The 13,362-nt window shown below is 37.1% G+C and overlaps 1 pseudogene across 1 annotated transcript; it reads right to left on the bottom strand.

Annotated features, from left to right (window-relative positions):
- Positions 1-11,017: 11,017 nt before the first annotated feature.
- Positions 11,018-12,620, bottom strand: LOC149813280 (UDP-glycosyltransferase 75C1 pseudogene; annotated as a pseudogene). Its single transcript, XR_016428206.1, has one exon. The product of XR_016428206.1 is annotated as a UDP-glycosyltransferase 75C1 pseudogene (transcript).
- Positions 12,621-13,362: the final 742 nt, after the last annotated feature.

Below are 13,362 nucleotides of genomic sequence, written 5' to 3'. Positions count from 1 at the left end.
CTCTATTTGTTATGTAGCATGCAGTATTAACAGCTTCTGCCCAAAAAGATTTTGCAAGATTATTGTGTTGGAGCATAGTCCTGGCAGATTCCTGAAGGGTTCTATTCTTTCTTTCTACTACACCATTTTGAGGTGCAGCTCTAGGAAAGGCAAAGTTATGAGAAATACCATGCAAGTTACAAAAATTTTCAAAGAGTTCATTTTCAAATTCTCCTCCATGGTCACTACGGATTTTAACAATAGAACATGATTTTTCGTTTTGTAATTTTTTACATAAGATTTCAAACTGACAAAACGTGTCACTTTTGTTTTTCAAAAATATTACCCAAGTAAATCTTGAGTAATCATCTACAATGACAAAAGCATATCTATTTTGATTAAGGCTAGCTACCCTAGAAGGACCAAAGAGGTCCAGGTGGAGAAGCTCTAAAGGTCTTTTACTTGAAATGACATTTTTTGATTTGAAAGAAGATTTTGACAATTTTCCTAATTGACATGCATCACAAAAATAATCCTTTTTAAAAGATATGTTGGGTAACCCACGTACTAACTTATCTTTAGCTAGTTTAGACATGTATTTAGAGTTGACATGGCCCATTCTCATGTGCCATAGATGTTGAGTGTCATTATTAGCTATGAGGCAATGTTCTGTGATGTTTTCTAGGTATAGTTCATATATATTATTCTTTCTTATACCTTTTAGGATGATGTTTTCATTTGTGTCAGCTATGAGGCATGCATCATGATTAAAGCTAACATTATAACCTGTGTCACACATTTGACTGATACTTAGTAGGTTATGTTTTAAGCCTTTAACAAGGAGAACGTCTTTGATAAGAGGTTTGTCTATGTTACCAATATTTCCAATACCAATTATCAAACCTTTGTTGTTATCTCCAAAGGTGACGGTTCCTCCTTCTTTATGGTGAAGAACAGCAAAAAGGTCTGGATGTCCTGTCATGTGCTTTGAACATCCACTATCTAGTATCCATCTGTTCTTCTTCTTTGGAGCCTGCAAAACATTAAGTAAATCTTCTTTTTGGTACCCAATCGGGTCCTTTTTTGTTAGACTTTGGAACCCATATCCATTTGGATTTGGGTTTGTCTATCTCTTTAGAGGAGTTAAAAAGATTATCAATATAATACTCCTTATTTGGTTCAGATGAACTTTTCACAAACGTGGTCTTTTGATTTATACAAGAAGGTTTTTTGAAATGAGAATAGCCAATCCCATTCTTGTAAAAGGAGACCTTCTGAGAGGATAAGAGTTTATCCAAGTTCTCTTTACCTTCAGTAAACTTGAAAACCGTTTTCATGAGGTTCTCAGTTTTACTTTTTAGCTCTGAAATTTCTACTTGCATATTTTTAGTTTTGGAGCTAGTAGAAGAAATTTCAGATATAAGTAAAAGATTTTTCTTTTTTAACTCAGAATTTTCACTGCTGAGTTTTTCATTCTCTTGAGAAAGCTTTAAATTTTCAGATTTTAAAACTTTATTTTTGAAACTCAATTTTCTAGATTCTTCAAATAGATCTTGAAAAGCATCTAGAAGTTCTTCAAAGGAAAAATCAGAGATTTCACTTACCGAACTTTCGTTTGCCATGAAGCACATATTTGCAGTTTCGGCTTCATCATCACTTGACTCTTCACTAGTGGATGGTTCTGAATCATCCCATTGAGCATGCAGAGCCTTTTTCTTGAAGAACCTCTTCTTTGGTTCCTCAGTCTTGGACTTTCTTTTGAGAAGTGGACAGTCACATTTTAAGTGGCCTGGCTTATTACACTGAAAGCACATGGGATCTTCTTTAAGATCTTTTCTTTCCTTGTGCCTGTTTGGAAGCCGGTTCCTTCTCATGAAGCACTGGAATTTTCTGGTAAGTAGCGCAATTTCTGATTCTTTATCTGAGTCTTTATTCTCAGATAGAGCTGGGAAAGCTAGAGTTTTCTTTACTGGTTGCTCTTCTTCCCTTCTTTCTTTCATGTGGACTTCATAGGCCATAAGATTGCCTATTAAGTCGTCCAATGTAAGTTTAGATAAATCTTGAGCTTCTTCAATAGCAGTAGTCTTTTTCTCCCAATCAGTTGTGAGAGATCTCAAGATTTTCTTCACCTTTTCAGTCTGGGAGTATGTTACACCCAGAGATTTCAGATCATTGGTGATGTTGGTGAATCTGGTAAACATCTCTGTGATGGGTTCATCTTTGTTCATTTTGAACAACTCATATTTTCTAACAAGAGATGATATTTTGGCTTCTTTTACTTTGTTGGTTCCTTCATGAATAACCTCCAAAGAATGCCAAATGTCATATGCAGATTCACATATAGATATTTTGTTGAATTCATTCTGATCAATGGCACAATATAAGGCATTCATAGCCTTTGCATTTAGGTTTGCCATTTTCTTTTCTTCATCAGACCATAAGTTATAGTCTGCGGATGGAGATGTGTATGGATGCTCAACAATTTTCCATACAGCAAAGTCTATGGATTTGAGAAAGATAGCCATTCTGCACTTCCAATATCCATAGTTGGAGCCATTGAAGAAGGGAGGACGAGATGCGTGTTGACCTTCAATATCACGAGCATAAGAGGTAGATGTCATTTGTGCTGGAAGACTTGTTACGTCGAAACCAGCAAACCTGCTCTGATACCAAATGAAATTCCACTAGAGGGGGGTGAATAGTAAAATTTGATAATGATCGATAAAATAAAATAATTAAGCAATAAGGCACAACACATAAAACACAGAAGTTATACTGGTTCGGTCAATATCCAGACCTACAAACAGTCCCCAAGCAAACCACTTGAGATTCCACTATAACATCCGAGTTACCGGATAAATAGTACAACACCCTCTTCCCAAGAGGTCTTCTTCTCTCAACAGAGAAGGGGCACACCCTCTTCCCAAGAGGTCTTCTTCTCTCAACAGAGAAGGGCAACACCCTCTTCCCAAGAGGTCTTCTTCTTTCAACAGAGAAGGGCAACACCCTCTTTCACAGAGGTCTACTTCTTTAAACAAAGAAGGAATACAGTGAATAACAGAGTTACAATACTTCCTATAGAACCTTCAGAATGATATGAATGCACGAATGAAGGATTCTAAGAATGTTCTGTTTGTCACTCAGAGGATACTCTTTGTCAAAGAGCTGGACTTGACTTTTTCTCTTTTCTTCCTTTTTCTTTTTCTCTTTCTTTTTCAAGGCTCTCTTTTCAAATCACGAATAGAACTTTTTCTCTTTGTAAGCTCACACGTCTATTCCATTCCTCTTGTTTGAATAGTTTATGTGTGTGTGTTTATATAGCTTATAAAAAGTAGTCGTTACATTTTGGAATTGTAACTTTTTGAAATGTGAAATGTTATGTCATTTCAAAAATATCTTTTAGAGAAGATCGAGAATGCCTTTTTCCAGAAGAGTAAAATAGAGGGTACACTAGTCGTTGTATTGTTTTTAAGTAATACATATTTTTATGTAAAAAGTCTATTTCTTACAATAGTACATTGAACGTTGGGTTGTAGTTTTGTCTTTATTCTAATTAATGATTTGAGGTACATTAGTACTTCTTTGCTTTAAATGAGTGTAAGTACTATGAGTGTTTTGAGATATTTATTTGTACATAGTCATGTCAAGTGTTTTCTTTATGTTGTGTATTTCAAAGTCTCCAGAGAGAATGAGGACCAAAAGGAAGGTCGACATTCTTTGAGAAGGATATTTAACAAGGATTTGTTACAGAAGGCATTTAATGCTTTGTAGAGAGAATGATGACTTCAAGTAAGTCGACATTCTATGGTTATGAAAAAAGGTAACTAGAGAGAATGATGACTTCAAGTAAGTAGACATTCTATGGTTATGAAAAAAGGTAACTAGAGAGAATGATGACTTCAAGTAAGTCGACATTCTATGGTTATGAAAAAAAGGTAACTAGAGTCCTTTTAAAACCATATTTTATTTGTTTTTCTTATGTGTAGCCGATTTATGTTTTTGTCTTTTTCTTGTATTAAGAAAACATTTCATTAGAGAAGATAACTAAGGTCTTTTAAAAAACATATTTTATTTGTTTTCTCCATGTAGTCGATGTTATGTTTTTGTCTTTTTCCTACATTCCTTTTTTCATGTTGTCTTGTATATAGTGTAAGGTACAATGATTATATGACAAAAAGTCTTTTTCATAAAAGGTTGTAAGAAGGTACACTTATTATATGACAAAAAGTCTTTTTCATAAAAAGTTGTAAGAAGGTACACTTATTGGTTTTCAAAAAAGGAAGCTTTTTGAAACTATCGTATACTTTTATGATATAGAATGTATGAATGAGTATGTAATATGCAAAATGCAAGATCCTGAAGGTTCTGTTACATATGACTCTAAAGAAGAAAAAATCTTCATCTTGAGGTAGCCGATATCTTCATTTGAACTTTAGGAAAGCATGGCTCATCAAGCTTTTTCTTCAAGGAGTATGATTGCACCATAGTTGTACTTGAACAGGAAGTCTCCATCCTTATTGGGTGAGATATCCTTGCATCAAATACTCGTTAGATTTAAGGCAAAACATATTCAGTCATAATATAACATTATTTCAAGAGAACATATTATCATATCATACAAAATCAAATAAGACAGTGTATCATATTATGTGACATCAAAACCGAGTTTCTCAACAAGTTTCACAGGTCCACCCCCAGTATAGTCTGCCTTCTCCTCAAGAGCCCATATCGAGCACATCGTTTCAGGAGAAGATGTTAGCAGCTTTTTCTGACATTAAGGTCACTCTTTGTTCCCACACGCAGTTAATAGCCAAGCTAGAGACTCAAATGGGACAGTTGGCTGAGACCTTCAGCAGGCAAAGCAAGAAAAATCTATCAAATGGGACAGTTGGCTGAGATCTGCAATCATGGTTGAGGATCAGCCTATTGTCATCCCAAAGAGAGAGGATTCCATGTCATTTGACATGCACTCCATAGATTCACACCTTGCGCAGGTCAAATCTGTTACATCCCTTCAAAGCGGGAAGGCGTGTCACCCTATTCAGGAATCAACTCATGAGCCCAATGTCATACCCACTGACGAGTTGATCTCTTCCATTAGGCCTCAGGAGAAAGGGCAAGGCCTGTAGTGTGCATTATCATCATATATTCATCGAGCCCCAGTCTCCCAGGCATTAGGATCATTGATTGCTTTTAGCAAGCAAGATGGGTATATAAGACTCTAATTATGTTTTGATTATGTAATAACATGAAATATTTGTAAAAACAAAATCTTTAATTACCTACTAGTGAAAATATGTAATATTATGCATACATGATAGAGATGTTTGTGGGTAGCATCGCTGCAAACCCTCATGAGACCTTACTCGTCCACTGAAGTAACCCAGGGGTTGAAAGGGCTAGTTGCATAAGCTAAATGCAACCGTGATTCCTACGAAAGTGAGTTAGTGATAGTTGTATTTCTTGCATTTTTCTAGTTTGCTCGATAAATTTGGTTGTATTTGGTTTTCTAAAGTCCGTTATGCTGGAATGCTTCCATGTGACAAGGAGTTGAAACTTTCAAACCATTATCTTGTCTCTCCTCTAAAGATAGATAGGACATCTAGTAAATATCTGGTGTATTATGGCATCCACACTTTTGCTTGCAGTGAGACTATGAAGTGTGGTCATGTGACATTTCTCAAGAATGAGAATGCTGAGATAGATGAATTTTTTTCTTTTAATGCTAGTGACTTATTTTTCTGAAACTATATTTGAATTGTCGCATGGAAAGCATAATGAATATTTTCTTGCTGATGAATATTGGTTCAAAGGCAAATCTTTTCGGTGGGCAACAGAGGCAAATAAATCATTTGAGATGTTGAAATTTAAATTGTGTTCAACTTTTGTTTTAGCACTTCTTAGTTTTGATTATGTGTTTGAATTATTATTCGATATTTTTAGTAGAAAATCATTTTTTTATTTGATAAGTTAGTTGATAAACTATTTTCATTACTTGTAGATGATCTAGATTTTTCTAGAATTTTGTTAGCATCATCTTGAGGTCAAATTGTTAAATACTCTCTTATTGATGAAATTTTGTGTATAGAAAAACTCCTGCATATTTTAGATTATTCTTTGCATTTTAGTATTTTTGTAGAAGTAAAAAGTAAAGATAATGTCAGCATGAACAACACCCATTTTATCTATTTTAAGTATTTTTGAAAAGTCTACAGGTATTATGGCAACTCAACTAACAAGGAGCAGGCTTCAAGGATGATCATCATCTCTTGAACATCATTGAAAGTCCCATTAACCATATATACAACATAGATATTAACATCATAATTAGTTTGCTATAGGGATCTCATATTGTCTTAATTACTTTTAACAAAAGTAGCTGCTCTATGCTTTGAAGTTCTTACATTTGCAATAATCCCCATGGTCGCCTTCCTCCTTAACACTTTCTTTCTGCATCAGCCATCTCACAATCATGTTCCAAAAGGATTTGATGTCCTGAAAACATGGACCTGGATCTTTGGAAAACATATATCACCTACTTGTGATGTGGTAATCCAACCTACTCAATCTATCATGGAATAAAAGCTGATCACGATAGCCCTAATGTAGCAACAGCTCAACGAACATTTACCAAATAGTCAAGAAAGCATGAAAATGAACCAAAAAGATCGCAGAACATATATTGCAGTTAGGGGTGTCAATGGGTATGGTTTGACCCAGATCCGACCTGTACCAAACCCTATAGGGCCAGGGTTTGGTGATAAATAAAAAGGTCGGATTAGAATTGGGGTCAGACCCAAAGGATCCAATTAATATATGGAGCCGGGTATGGTTTGTGAAATTTTATACCAGACCCTGAACTGACCCGAGTTCCAACAAAGATCCGCTATTTTTCATTGTAAAAAGACTAACAAAAATTATTTTACTGTGTATATGGTTCGGGTTTGGTTCATGTAATCCTTATAGGATCCGGGTATGGTTTCTCTTTTGATGGATCCGATTGGACCCGGGTTCAAACCCGGTACCAGCATCTCAAATCAGGTCTGGGTCTGGTTCTACATGGGTTTGAACCAAACCTGACCCGTTGACAACCCTAATTGCAGTAAAATGCTACAAACAAGATTGGGATTGTGATGGGACTATCGGTTCTGGATTGTGATGGCCATCATTTCTTCTGTACTTCGGCTCATTAACATTAAAACTATGTCAATAATTATAGCTCTACATTTGTTGAAAGGGATACAAATGGGTCGGATTCAATTCGATGTAGGTCATATCAAGTCAGACTAAGCCCCAAGGGGGGTTGTCGTAGTGGGGTGGTGCCTTGGCTGCTAGACCGGTAGTCAATGTTCGATTCTCATGGGTGCCGCCCCTCTGCGCAAGCCAACGTGTAGCATAGGCCCTGAGGGCAGGGGTCCTAGCCTCGGAGTTTTACGCTGCTGAAACGTCGACCATAGGTATGGCAAGCTAAGCAAGTGCGACCAGGTCTTTGTGCCGGGTGTGGTTTCTTTGGGTTATAAATCCAAAAAAAAAGTTAGACTAATTATCCCCCCACCCCAAAAAAACAAAAAAAAATCATATTTTCTTCACTTGGATTAGGTATCTGTATTGGAGTCAAATGTAAAATTACTTCAACTGATCTCAAATCTGATTATTAGAATAAAATCCAAATTCCTCTAAAAAAAAGAATAAAATCCAAATTCAACTGAAATCCATTAAGATAATTCAATTTGGTCGGAACCAATAACTACTATCATCTGAACTCAATGTTTATATCATTTATTGCACTTAAAAAGTGAGGTAAATAGATCCGGTCCAGTGTCACAAATATCATTTTCTAAATGCTATAAATAAGAAAATTCTCTGAATAGTAAAAGAAATTGTGGTTAGGGAAATTCTCTGTGATAATTAAAATAATTAATATTAAAAGCAGAAAGAAACTAGAACAACTTGAAAGGCATTCATGAGAAAAATCATGATATATTCAAATGACAATTATAAGTTGAGCCTTTCTTTAGGATCACTAAACAAATAACCTGGATTCTTTACATCAAATTTAACATGGCACAGGGTTACATAACAAAGGTCATGTGCCCAGCTCACATGCATAGGACCCACACAGGTTGGCAATGAAGTGAAAAATGATTATAGCACAGAAGGAAGACAACCTTAGACACTAGTCTGGATTATTCACAGGCAGACCTATCTGCAATCTGAGTTGAAAGTGTACGTGGGATTCTGGATAGTTTTTATATTTTATATTTTTATTTTTATTTTTATTTTCGACAAAATTGGATCCACCCTTGGATGGGCTCGGATACAGGCCAAGCTTGACCCATTTTGGATCTTCTAGTTATTGGACTGAAGGACCTGCCCCATTGGGACCTCTTTGGTGGCGCATGAAATCTAAGGGGGAACTTCTTCGTCCTCCCCAACATCTTTTCTCTCCTTTGTTGATAAAACCCCTTTCTGAAGAGGGGTTTAGGAGTTTTCTCTCATTCGCTAAGTTGTATCCCTTGTAATCTTTTCCATGAGAAGATGTTGGAGGAGAAGACCTCTCTCTCTATCTCTTCATTGGTGAACCTCGTGTAGGCACTACTGTGTGTGGAGCGACTGTTCAAGAAGGTGGCTGGCTGCGTGACCCTTGGCCTGGTTGAGCTCTTGTTGGAGTTGAGAATGAGCCTATTGGCCAGAGATCCATTGCTGGAGCTAAGGACATCTCTACCTTGGCCGACCCCTTTTATTTTGTCTATGCGCTAAATTTTCTTTTGTTTAATCCGTAGCTTGTGGTTGGTTGTCAAAACCTTATTTTGTTAAAATCATATATATATATATATATATATATATATATATATATATATATATATATATATATATATATATATATATATATATATATATATATATATATATATATTTGAGTTGCTTGATAAATGGTTTGCTGATTTATGTTGTTTCTAGAAAATCTGATTTATGTTATTAAGAATCTCGTGTTGGACCGGTCCCCTAAATGGACTGTTTTTACGTATTTTCAAATTCATTCATGTTCATAGTTGATTGAATATCTCTTGTATGGAATCTGGTTGTTAATTTGATAATAAAGTATTGCTAGATGGGGTTTTCATGTTTCACAAAAATTTTGTTTTGATTCATTCACATTAAGGTAGTGTTTTTGTGTATTTAGTAGGTGCTCACCAAGTGTTTTGCAAAATGCCTATCAACTAGCGTTGTTTGAATTTGATATTTTTAGAGCTTATTTAGATTAATTTCAGTATCTTCATTGCATGTATTTGGTGGTTGTTAGGATCCATTTGGATACCCAAACCGTTTCTCTGAAATCAGCCTAATCTTATTTTAGTTTAGGTCTTATTAATGTACACGTGTTTGTTGCGTTGATTTTTGTTGCCGTAGGATATGTTGTATTAATTTAAAACATTAATTGCTTATGACTGATCGTGCATCACTTCTGTTAGTTTTCAAGTCTTTGTCTTTGCGTTTGGGAATGCCTCGGTGGACCATGTCCCCTTAGTGTTTTGCGTCAGAAAGCGACACACATAACACACAAGCCTGAAGATGAGGATGGTAAGGTCCTCGAAGATCCATTAGTCCATAATAAGATATATTAACAAAAATGGATATAAATGATAAAGCGAAATAGACTATGGCCCAAAATAAATAGACCCACATGGTTGAATCTGGAGTTAGCATGAAAGCTCTAGCTAGTGGATTAAACGGATTAAATATTAACCTGATGTAAAAGTATATATTCATTGTTCCGGTTCTGAATATGAACTTGTGGGAGCCTTACTGGATCCATTTATCTATACTTGGTATACACAGATTCAAGTTAAAAGCATTCAGATCAATTTATGGCCCAACTGGGACTTGTAATTTATAAGGTTGCGAACAGATGGGCCAGATCATGCTGATCCAACTCAATCTAAATTTTGAGAAATGAGTGAATCCGGATTCACATCTCAATGCCATCCAATATTGACGTAGAGGTGAATCAGGATATCCATAGTTTGTATTGTGTTATTGGATATGGCAAAAATAGTTGAAAATAAGCATTTTATGTGAAAAAAAAATATGAATGGATCTGATTTCATCAATAAAGATTCAACGCAAGTTATTAATTAATCTGGAACTAAATCTGAATCGAAAAGGTACGACCACAAACCTCGCAATCTGATCCGATTACACATCTGGGTCTTATTTTAAGTTCATGTCAAGGAAAAATATGTTAGGCCCACATTGGAGGTCTGACTGAATCCGGTGCATCTTCTCCATACCCAGGCTCAGGTCGTGTCTACCTGTAACCTGGTCAGTAATTTATAATCTACTGGGTCCAATAAGGAGATTTGTTGGGTAAAGCAAGCAAGTAAAAAATGCCCCTCCTGGACCTGGAAATTTTCAATGTGGCTTAGAAACAGAAGTTTAACAGAGGCAACGGGGTTCTACTTGAAATTAGATCCAAGATTTTTTTTTTTTTTAATGACCTGGACCCCTTACCGAAGTAAGGAAATCCCCAGGTGGCACCACCCTACCTTACGTGGCCTACCTCTAAAAGCTAGAGACACACCCACGTGCGATCCAAGAAAATTAGGGATTCAAACCAGAACTCACTCTGATAAGTAAGAGTTGACTCTTGGCAGTGCATTAACTTACTCCAGCGGCGAGTGGCAGCAAGTCTTGGGAGAAGGTGCTAACCCCTTTCATCCCATGTTCAACTCTCACCTTCTGCCTTTCACTGATAGGGTCCCCGTAAGGGCTTGCATACGTGTCGGTGACCTAGCTCACATGGAGATTACCTGCTTTGGCGAAGAACTTCGTCGTATAAAAAAAGACTGCATCAACCAAAGCAGGCTCAGCTTGTTTGGTAGCAGCTGTTAATTCACGTCACCATTGGGACGTTGCAAGTTCAAAACCTAATGGTGTAACCGGTGGGTCTGCCTAACCCCAACTTGCCTTTAAAAAAAAAAAAAGAAAAGACGACTGCATCAACTTGAACCCTATGAACACGTGTTCAAACCTCATAGCTTGCCAACAATGAACTGATATTATATAAAAATATTTTGAACAATCACATGCAAATTATTATTTTCCTTTAGAGTGACATAAATCTGTAGAAGAGCAAGATAAAATGGTGGATTCATCATGATAATCCCATGATGTAGCTCAGAACTTTAAGTTGACACTGGGATCTCTGATACAGGGGTTGGAGGAGGTTGGAAAGCATCTTCTTCCTTATAGGATAATTCTAGGCCATCGATGAAATCTTGGATGTTTCGATCGGACGAACCACCTTCATCTGCAGCAGCCCTAGCTTGGTCCCTCCATTCCATTGCATTCTTCCTCATCTCATTCCCAGTCTCCCCATCCATTACCAGGCTCACACACCTCTTCAATTCCTCCCTCCCCATGATTCCACCTTCACTCCTTTTTGCATGCACACCGGTCCGCCATACTTGTGAGACCAGCTTGGAGTTGGTCGGTTGGTCACTCCATTGAGGCACGCAAACCATGGGCTTCCCGCAAACCAATCCCTCGAGTGTCGAATTCCACCCGGAATGGGTTACAAAGCATCCTACAGAAGGATGCGCCAAGACTTCCACCTGACTGCACCATTTTATTACCATCCCTCTATTGGCCATCGGCATATCTTTGAAACTATTAAGAAGACCTTGGTAATCTTTTGGGGGTTGCACTATCCATATGAAGTAGTGCCCTGCCTCTATCAACCCATATGCAATCTCATCAATTTGAGTGGGTGATACCGTTGCCATGCTACCAAATGATAAGTACACCACAGAAGCAGCTGGTTTTGAATCTAACCAATCGATTATGGAGCTGCTTTGTTCGTTCAGCAAGTCTCCACCAAAGCTAGAATCATTGAAATCTTTTTTACTAACAAACGCCGATGGAATCAACGGCCCGATGGTGATGGGATTAATGCCAAGGTCTTTCATGGAAGATATGATATCAGCCTCGAGAGATGTGAAGGAATTGACAAGAACCCACCTAGATTTAGATTCCTTGATCCCTTCAAACATGTGACTAAAAATTGGCAATGAATGGACAAAAGCATTATTAGGAAAGAGAAACGAAGGTAGAGAATCAGAAGTCAAGGGCAAAGGAAATCCTGGGATTTCGATTTCCTTAGAAAGGTCATGGAAGAGATGGGGAGATTGAAGCAAAAAATGGTAGTAGATGGCGAGGAGGGAGACTGGTTGGATCCAGAGGAGCGCGGCGGGGATACCGAATTCGGAGGCGACATCAGCAACCCAAGGAAGAAGGAAGTTGTAGACTATGCAGTCGACTGGTTGGCCAGAGGATGCAAGAGAGTGGAGAAGATGGGCTAGGGAGAGAGGGCCGTGGCGCTGGAGTTGCTGAGGGTAGTTTGGCTCCATGATGTCGACGGTTGCAGGGTCATATCCGTCGGAGATGGGAGCAAAGCAGACACCCTTGCTGTTTTTGGTGGCAGAAATGCTGTTGTGGGCATGAGTAGCAGTGACAAAGGTAGCGTGAACACCGCGCTGAGCTAGCAGCTTGGCGAGTTGGAGGGTTGGGTTTATGTGGCCTTGAGCTGGGAAGGAGACTAGGAGGACGTGAGGCATTTTGGTTGTTGGGTATTTCATGTTAAGCTGCGATGCTGCTCCCCTTTGCCTTATATATATACACGAGTCACTAGAATACGACAACTATTGTGTAAACAGTGATTTTCATGAATTTTTTGGTTATTTTCTTTTGAATCTAATTGTAAGAATGTGATCTACATGCTTGGTGAACCTGCTCTTGAATCATCTCATTTTGAAGCAGAAATGAGATTTTTTAAAGCTTTAAAATCAATAGCTCATAATCTTCATAAATATTCAAGCATTCAAAAATGCATATATATATATATATATAGAGAGAGAGAGAGAGAATCACTAGAATATAAGAACTAATGTGTGAACTGCAAATTTCATGGATTTTTTGTTCTTTTCTCTTGAATCTAACCGTACAGATGTGATCTGCATGCTTGCTCTTATAAGAACCCGCCCTTGAATCGTCCGATTTTAATGCATAAATGAGTTTTTTTAAGGTTTTAAAATCAATGGCTCATAATCTTCATAAATATGTGTTTATTCAAAAATCATATTTTTTCATCAAAAATACACGATTCAATAGTTGATTCCTACCAAATTCATCTTATCAAGCATATCCACATGATTGGATTTAAAAAAAGTGTTGAAAATGCCCATACTTCTAGTTCTTATATTCTAGTTCTCATATCTATATTGTGGTGGAAATGCCCATATTTTTAGTTCTCATATTCTAAATGACCATATATATATATATATATATATATATATATATATAGAGAGAGAGAGAGAGAGAGAG

Source organism: Nuphar pumila, chromosome 16 (assembly GCF_984573655.1).
Source record: "Nuphar pumila chromosome 16, dmNupPumi1.hap1.1, whole genome shotgun sequence".
NCBI classification, from domain to species: Eukaryota; Viridiplantae; Streptophyta; class Magnoliopsida; order Nymphaeales; family Nymphaeaceae; genus Nuphar; species Nuphar pumila.
The sequence above is the reverse complement of the archived record's forward strand: the minus strand, read 5'-3'. Positions and strand labels throughout refer to the sequence as shown.